Source organism: Polyodon spathula, chromosome 11, assembly GCF_017654505.1.
Source record: "Polyodon spathula isolate WHYD16114869_AA chromosome 11, ASM1765450v1, whole genome shotgun sequence".
Taxonomy (NCBI): domain Eukaryota; kingdom Metazoa; phylum Chordata; class Actinopteri; order Acipenseriformes; family Polyodontidae; genus Polyodon; species Polyodon spathula.
Genome location: NC_054544.1, coordinates 4,057,234 through 4,067,001, shown reverse-complemented (window position 1 = coordinate 4,067,001; position 9,768 = coordinate 4,057,234). Strand labels below are relative to the sequence as shown.

The 9,768-nt window shown below is 38.9% G+C and overlaps 1 pseudogene; it reads left to right on the top strand.

Moving 5' to 3' along the window:
• Nucleotides 1-266: 266 nt before the first annotated feature.
• LOC121322989 lies at nucleotides 267-1,074 on the top strand (annotated as a pseudogene).
• Nucleotides 1,075-9,768: the final 8,694 nt, after the last annotated feature.

Below are 9,768 nucleotides of genomic sequence, written 5' to 3'. Positions count from 1 at the left end.
AACTGATGACACACACACTGTACAGAATACCTCAAACACTAACCCAGAGACATTGTCACTATCATTTGTGCCAGGGACAGAAAGGGTGCATGCTTTCCTGACGAGGAACACACAGATCTTTTGTTGTTTGGCAGCAGAGCATTCTCTTTAAAAAGCTGATGTGTAAATGTGATTGATTTACATAACAATGCTTGAGTTTCTCTCCAGGGTATAAAGGGGAAGCTTCCGCTATCTGGGGTACAGAGTGACCACGGTAATCCAATACAATGGGGAAGGTAAGGCTTATTATGCATCTGCATATTTAGTACAATTAATAAATACTATTTCTAATTGAACAAGTTTTCTAATAGAATGCCATTAATTAGCCAAATAAACATTTATTTATTTTAGATCATTTTCTACGAGGACAGGAGCTTCCAGGGCCGCCACTATGAGTGCAGCAGCGACTGTGCTGACCTGCACTCCTACTTCAGCTGCTGTAACTCCGTCCGTGTGGAGAGCGGCTGCTGGATGATGTACGAGCACCCCAATTACATGGGGTACCAGTACTTCATGAGAAGGGGAGAGTATCCCGACTACCAGCGCTGGATGGGGTTCAATGACTCCATCAGGTCCTGCCGCATGATCCCACAGGTAAGTTAAGAAGATTAAACTGAGGTCTAATAGCCTAGCTTAACACTGGATTTAACCATTCTTGTTAGAGGCTCAGGATTCTACGTTTACAGCTCCATGAGATGAGTGCACTTAATCTCTCATCTAGTTGGACTTTGGTATATATCTATATCTAGTTTTAGAAAATGTCTAAAGAAAATGATGATATTATTTTCCTGCTGGTAAGTCTGATGAATTGTGTTTCCTCAAAACAGCACCATGGATCCTACAGGATGAGGGTTGGACGGCTACTGGATCAACGACATTCACTCCTGCAACGTGATGGACGGCTACTGGATCATGTATGAGCAGCCCAACTACAGAGGAAGACAGTACTTCATGAGGCCCGGAGAGTACAGGAGATACAACGACTGGGGAGGCATGAGCTCCAGGATTGGGTCCTTCAGACGCATCACTGACTAATGATCATTTGAAATCTGGGATATGGTCTATTAAATAAAAATTAGCTGTTATTGGTAAAGCACAGTTGTCATGTGTATTTGTGCATTTGTGTATTTATTAATGAGAAGAATTATATAATTGATTTGACACCTCATTACCTTACATGGTTAATCACTATGAAGGTCTGAGAATTGATGAGGGGAACATATTTTGACAGATGCATTGAAGAGATATCTTAGTGATTTAATTTGTATAGCGATAGCAAAGGTTTGAATCCTTTATAGCACTCTAGCAGGGGGTTACAGCACAGCCTTACTGGAGAATGCCAATCTGATGCAGACATTAGCAGTTGATAACAAAACAAGAAAAGCAAATAGAATAAAAATTTAAATGGTCAGCCAAACTCAGGCCTTATGCACTATCATCTATCAGGCAGAGTCCTGCCTTATGATACTACCCTTTATCTATTATATACAGTGTTCAAGTAACTACAACTTAGATTTGTCCCCGATGACACCAAGCAGTAAAAACCCCACAATGTTGTATTTTCTGACACCAAATGTCGTTTGACAAACTAATGCTCTTTTTTTGTGAAATGCCTTCTGCAACGGAAATTGCATATATGAATTCCAGCTGCAATATTGCTTCAAACCATCCGATGGAGAAGAGCATTTGCAAAGCTGAGTCTGGTACTAGACTATAAGATAAGTTTAGAAAACAAACATCGGTCATGAAAATGCACTTCCGATATAACAACATTTAATAAACATGAACTACTACTACTAACAATAATAATAATAATAATGTTTATATCTAATGTGATTGAAATTATATTGAAAGTAATGTGTTCTTCACTAGCTAACACATGTGGCAGTATTTGAATGACAGGTTACTTCTAAAGAGGTGACCTAGTAAATCTTCATTCCTGCTGGCTTTAGTTTGCAGCCGCAGGCCCCTTCTTGCAGCTGTTTTTTAAATTTTGAGTACCCAATTATTTTAACCCCCAGATTTTCTAACCAATTTGTCCAATTATTAAATTTCTCTCCTCACCACAGCAATTCCTCACACAGCTCAGGAGAATAGTGAGCATCCTCTGATCCCACGAACAAGACCGTTTTCTCTTTTTCACCCTGGAATCGGAGAGGGGATGTCAGCCTGCTACTGGCCTCTGGAGGACAAAGGACAGCCCTGCGGGTGTCAGTCTGAGCTCACTATAATTTACACGCATGCATGTGCTACACTATGAAGGTTAAACTACAGCATGTTACTGGCCCTTTAACATTTTATCACTCTGTTATCTGGGAGATGTATTTGTTTGTCCAGGTTTAATCAGGGATTAAATCACAGGACTATAATCCTACAATTCACTGCAAAGTGAAAATTAGGAAGTGACATCAAATTTATTTCATATCAAACAGATAAAAAAAAATTTAAAAAAGATAAAGCAATTTATTGCGGATGACTGGTTTCAATGGGCTTGTTCATGACGGATGTAATTAACAGGTTTTGCCGTATTTTAGAATATGTAACAATTTAAAACATGTTGAAGAGAATTACTCAGAATACCTGATAATCCTCACAGCAGCGACATTATTTCAGAAAGATTTTGGCAGGGCCGGGGCAAAGTTGGGTCCATTGATCATTCTCCAAAAAAAAAAGCATCATGAACGAGAAAAAAACAGGCAGTAATCAGGCCTGTTTACAACGAGATAGCGTCTATAACATCGTTCTTATTCTTAAACTATGTTGTACAAGTATTTTTAAGGTACGGCACGGGTTTATAAAAACTCGAAAATGTTGTTCCACTAAATCTCATTTGATCGTAATAAAGTCTGTAACACTAGAATCGTCGTTTTCACTGAACCGTTTCTATTTAAAAGTGGGTAAACGCTTTAATGCTGCCAGCTTAGCTTCTGATATCCCAGTAAACATTTCAGTTACATACTGTAACTGCTGCTACATGAAACAAATAGCAGTACAGCATCATTGTTTTTAAATTCCTTTGCAGTAGCAGCTAAGGACATTAGACTACTCTCAGATCACTGGAAAACAAAAATATAAAAATGTCATGTCCTGTATTTACATGAGCTTTACAAAAAGAACAGGGGTAACATAAAATGCAAAATAAGCATCACATTTCTGTGAATGTCAAAGGTAGAAATATGTGCAAAGTTTTAAATTCCATGTTTACACAGATAATCATGAATAAACTATAATAAAAGGGAGTAGAGTCTCGCGCTCACCTTGATAAATTTGACAACACCAGCCTGTAAATCTAAAGTTTGTATTTTGTTGGGTTGGCTCACAATGAGTAAAAGATATCTCAATCTCTCATCCACAGAAGTTGTATGCAGGAATGTTTGGACCATTTTCATGCACTTAAATAACTTTTTATTTGGCGAACTAATAGCAGAATTTACATACGGTGAAAAAAGTGTTCGAAAAAGAAATCCATTGATTTTCTTGTATAATTTCTGCCTAAGAGCTTGAGGGCCTCATTTACACTGCATTACATTACAACACAATGCATATTCCACTACCACTATCATTAATGCAATCATGTAACCAGTTATCAATCTGAAGCAGTCAACACCAGTGTCCCTTGATCTGTGCATCATTGCCAGGAATCCAAACATGATACACTTTTTAATGCAACACTACAAAGCCTGGCCTCTATGAAAGAAGCAACTACTGCAAGGCAGAAGATACAGGATTTCAAGTACAGTGATACCATAGGCTAGCATCAGCCTTCGAAACTGGTTAAGACTGCATCAGCAGTTCTCTGGCATAAATCAGGTTATGCTTATTATACACACAAAGGAAAAATTGAGAGATTAAAGTCCTCATGTAAAACTTCCTCTGTTCAAACAATTGATGTTCCAGTGTCCAGATCTTCAGGGTTATGTAGCCGTTCATAGCCAATGGATTGAAAAATGTGCATGTTCTGTCAAGACACCAGAATTAAACAAAAAAAATGTGTGCTGTTAGCATCAAGAACACGAGCAATCAGATTCTTTCTGGAGCAAGTGTGTGGAGTGTGTCAGTATTCACGTAGAGGGTGTTAATGATCTAACGCCAGCAGACAGGTGCTACCACCCAAATTGCCTAAATACATTTCTGAGAGACACATGCAAAGAAAAAGTTAAAAACAGGAAAGTTGATCTAGCCATGATGGAAGCTATCATCCCTGTCAGCACCGTCGAAGGCACCAATGAGCCACAGTTCAGGGAAGTGAAAGCAGAATGGTTTGAGAAATGCAAGGATTACCCCATGTCTGAATTACAAGCTACAGCTACAGATATGGCTTTCATGTTTATATGGCAATATGATCAGCTGGACATCTTTCAACCAAAAACCAAAAAGTCAGATGACTCCAGAAAAAACTACAGTTGAATAAATACCAATTAGGAAAGTTGAATACAATTGTTCAAAGAGTTCTACATGTAGCAGCCTCTCTGCAGTGCTCTCTTTTCTGCACTGATGGAGCTGAAATGGACCATACCACAGTACAAGGATGGGCTGATTCCCCGATTAGTAGGCCTCCATACATCAATGAACTTTCTGAATATCTTGGCACAATACACTCAAGACTCTGGATGTCTGGATAGAGAGTGGAACTTTGGGACCAATTTCAACAAAAAAAGCAATGGCTGGAAAATCGTTTGCAAAGGGGGTATGCGCACATAAGCTCACACTACAAGCTTTGTGGCAACTACTGCTTCCACAACTCCTACATATCTAGAGGAGCAGGACCATAGGCTGAAAGAAGATTTAGCGAATGCAGTATGGTTGGATAATCCACAAGATTATGATGCATTAGTGACACCACTGGCTTACTTGACTGAGATGAACCAGCTACCTGATGCAGTCACAGATGAGTTCTACAAATGTGAAAGAATCAGACCAAAGGTTCAACCAAGTGGACCCTGACCACAGCCACGAGTGGCTAAATGCAACAGGAAAAGAAAGTGGTGATATCATAGGAATTACTAAAACTACGTCATCATTGAACAGATGGGCTCTGTTATATAACCTCAGGGCCTGCATTGCAACCAAACCGAGGGCACTGTTCGTGGTTGGGCATGATGACCAAATGATTCACAATGAAACCACTCCACTAGAATGAAACGGGACAATGAAGATGAAAATAACATTGTGACAGTTCTAGGGAGATTCAATGTGTTTGCACTAGACATGTCCAGTGATGTTCTCCAGAATATTGCTACTAAGAATTTGGCAACTAGTGATATACAGGAATCTCTTCTGAATGCTCAGGAGCTGGGCCAAATATGACTTAACACTTTTGTGAAGGAAAGACTCATCATCTCTGATGATGGTCATACACAAGTCAGGTTCAGAGATCCCCTACACAAGACAAAAGCACTGACCTTGTCATCCCGCTATGAAGTAAAATCAGAAGCCAAGGGAAAATAAACCACAATGAAGGCAGATGGGAATATACTTCAGCACTTTATCACTGCCTACCAGGCTGGTAGGAAGGTGAATCTACAGAAGTTAGTACAACATGAACTGACAACTGGGCCAGTTGCCCTTGGAAGTCTAAGGAGTGACAATAAAGCCATTCTAGCTGATGTGATGACCAATGATGTGACCTGGCCAAGCCCTAGAGTGTCATTTGGAAAATCTACAAGAGTCACAAACTTTGAAGAACTGTCTGATGCATTTGTTAAACAGGTCTTTCTTGTGGGAAGACCCTTTGACAGGATTAACTTTTGATTGGTATATAGAAACTTCAATCAAGGTTTGTTCCAGGAGGAAATGTTAAAAATAGTCTTGTCCGATCAGAAGACTAAATGAAAGATGGTTCTATGCCAGTCCCCAGTAACTGAACTGACTTTCTAGCTGTTCCTGCACATTACTGTGTATTTACATAGTAGTTATATGGTAAATATATGTGTACTTACACATTATTACAATGTTATTATGCATAGTTACAATCTACAAAACATGTACAATTGTATTAGGAAAGTGTTAGGATTAGTTGGGTTAGGGTTAGAGTTAGAGTTAGGGTTAGGTTAGGGTTGATTTTGTTATTTCAGTACTATACATACGGTAGGGAGGAGTCACAACACTTAAACAAAGAAACATGTAAAATAAACAATGGATATATTGGAATATATACACACACACACACACACACACACCACCCATTCGATATATCGCAGGTGTCGGGGTCCAATATAAATCCGCCATATATCGAGGGCCGCGATATAGTGAGAGACCCATAGAAAAGCAAATAGACGAATAACAAATACTGTACAACCACTCCCTGGTTTTATCAGGGGTGTCAGGGTCCAATGTAAGTCCTCTACATAACCTGCTTTTTGTCATTTTTTGTATAATTCATTAATTTGTTTTAATTCATACTGCCCAAACAGTTGCATTAAAAGAATCCATTCCCAACAGGCTTGTTGGTGCTTTGTTTTTAATTGTTTTGTATATTTTTGTTGTGATGTGCAGTAAGAAATAAAACAAACAGTAATTCTAACTGCCTATGTATATTGCAGCTAAGGCATACGCAGTTAGACAGTAAAAATGGGGAGCCAACTCCAGGACCACAATGTATCCGAATCTGCAGTATAGCGATGGGTGATATAACGAGGGGTGGGTGTATATATATATATATATATATATATATATATATATATATATACATATAGTACTGAACATTGTATGATTAACAGCTGGTTTCACAGACCTTGATTCCTCTTGGACTAACTAAGATAACATTAGGTAGTCTAAGATTAGTGTTAATATAGGGTCTGTGAAACCAGACGAATGTGTTTAACATCATGGATGATACCCCTGAGCATTTCAGAAATGGGGGACACAGCCTGCGGTTCGTGTCACTCCAGGATGGATTTGCACATGGCCAGTGCAAGCAGCCAGCTCAGCATAGGATTATCCTATGTTAATATTCCCTCTAACACATCATTCCTGCTTCATCTCCTGAACATTTACTAAATTAGTTAAAATTATAAACATACACAGCAGCATGATCATCATATTTTTATTCAATGCTGGCTTTTGCCTTCTTCAGGTGATAATATGTTTTTCTGTATCTCTCTGAAAGCTGCCGGAAATAATTGGAACCAACCGTGCTTATCCTGTATGGAAGTACTAATAGAACTGGCAACTTTTAATACAGAAAATACTTCTCTTTGAACTACACCAGTTAATGATATATCCATGCATAACCTAGAATCCTTTTTCTTTCTTTTTTTTTTTTTTTTTACTGCAGTGGCGTTTTATTAAATTTTGCATTAAGTGCCTCTACCTGTGTCACACAACAACTTGCTGTTTTGATTATGAAAGTATATTGAAAGAACTGTGCTGATGGATTACCCCCACACACACACACACACCGTCCCAGATAGTGAAACATTGAACTTTTTAGTCTCCCCTATGCTGATGTTTTTCAAAGTTCTTTAAGTCACGGTACATTTCTCTATGTCACAAACTGGTAGTTGACTCCCCAGATGCTCTGGCCAGAGTGCTGTAATATGATAATAACACCAAAGGCTCTCCCATAACTTCATACACTCAGTTAGAGGAAGTTAACAATTCAGCAGAAGTAGAGCACTAAATTGTAAATTAGTAACAAGGGTATATTTAGATAAATGACATGACACAATGGTACAAAAAAAAAAAAAAATCTAGTAATGCTATAGCCTTGAAGTACTATAGCCATGTCCATTACCCACAGATATTAAACAAGATAATTCAGCATCGTCTTACTGACCCTCACAGCTGAATCGATTTAAAAACACAACACTGGTGTTATATACAGTCTTCGGTTTTTTTATTGTCGCGCCTCGCTCTCAATAAAACATTGATTGCATTTTCTGTGTAATTGTAATAGTCCCCATGTTGAACACACTTTTATGTGCCATTTCAATTCTTTTTTTTTTTTTTGGCCTGTAACTGAGTTTGGCTTGTGTTTTATTTTTCCCTGGGACACTGCTGAATGCATGCTGACACGAAAGGCTATCATGATGAAGCACTTAGTTTTTTTTTTTCTTTGCCTGGGTAATGGATTGATTTTTGGCTTCTAAGCATCAGCACCATTAGCTTTACAATGTGTTTCTTCTGAAACATAATTCAGGAAAGGGGATTATTCATACAATAAAACATATATCCTTTGAGAGCAACTGGATCTTTGCAAAACACTGCTATACAATAGCTAGTACAATGGAATCTCATTACGAATATTAGTATTTCCTATCATCTACCCTATGGATCTCTGATTGGCAGTTCAGTAGCAGCCAGGAATATGGAATGATTTCAGATCCAACCAAACACTGGATTAGTCATACAGTCCTAATTTCCCAGTGAAACAAAAGATACAGATGTGTATTGTATTACTTTAATGTGATTTTCTATGTCATACGTGAGCTCTGGTCATGATGGGACTGTTAGTTCAGTAAAGATTGTAGAGGCAGTGCAGGGGCTGCAGAGGGATTAGGTTTCCATGGCCTTTCCTCTCTTGCATCAGAGGAGATGATCAAATCAGCAAACAAGATTGTGAAAGAAAAAAAACAGTAACACATATGCAGAGGACCCCTCTCATAATCATGAACCACAGCTAGCAGGTTAAAAATGTATACAATCAGCATATCAGATTATACTCAAAAGCAATCCAAAAGCTCCATTAAAGGCTGGAGAGTTTGCTAGAAGTTTTGACATTTGCTAGAAGTTATTGTGTTCACCAAATAGAATTTGACAGACAGACAGACATGGAGACAGATGGGCTGACAGGAAGACCTTAAAATATGGCAGCTGGCAGCTTAGCGAACACAAAAGTATACTGTACTGTATGCATGTTATATTACTATGATTATAGCCGTGAAGGGAAAACTGCAGGTGTTTAGAATGCCAGTTGTATTAGATTTCTGTTTTATTTAACGTTTTAGCTCCTGTAGTGTGTGTTATGTTTAAGCAATGCCCCTCATTTACACAAAGTCAACAGTTGTTATTTTCACAATCAGTGAGAACCACACCCCATTTGAACAAATCACATGTTAGTAGACCCCCAGCCATTGGTTAAAAGAAATCACTCAGTGTCTACATCATTCCGCTATCACCTAGCGTGATGCAAACTGTTAACCACGTGGTTCAAAAAGACGAGAATACGACCCACTGCTTTCAGTAATAAGCCACCAAAGCTTTTACTCTGGTCTCAAGCATGAGGTGTCCTCAAACACACAGCATCAGGAATGACAATGTTAGCACTGCAGCGCTCTGCTGCTTGCTGTTATAGGGTCCGCCACTGCTCGCTCCAGCTCTCTCTCTCTCTCACTCCAGCCTCATTAAGATTTAATGGGTAATATGAAATGGGATCCTATCATCAGTATGAAGGATAACTGCATCGGCCAGGCAATATGATAGCATAATCAGAACTGCTCAGAGGCTAGACAGTAATAAGGGGAAGAATGCACTAGTGATAAACACTGGAGGGATAGCAACGAATCAGAGGTAGAACAGCCACGTTAGAACAGAACTGGAAATGGGATTCAGGTAATAGAAGTGTTTTATCCATTTAGAGAAACAGCAGCTTGTGGGCCATGCTACCCCCTGCCTCTGTACATTGCCAGTGCCTACGCAACAGTGTCCACACTCCAGTAGACTGGTATTGATATACTGTATCAGAAGATATCACGCAGACACACCATCCCTGTTGTAATACAGATACTA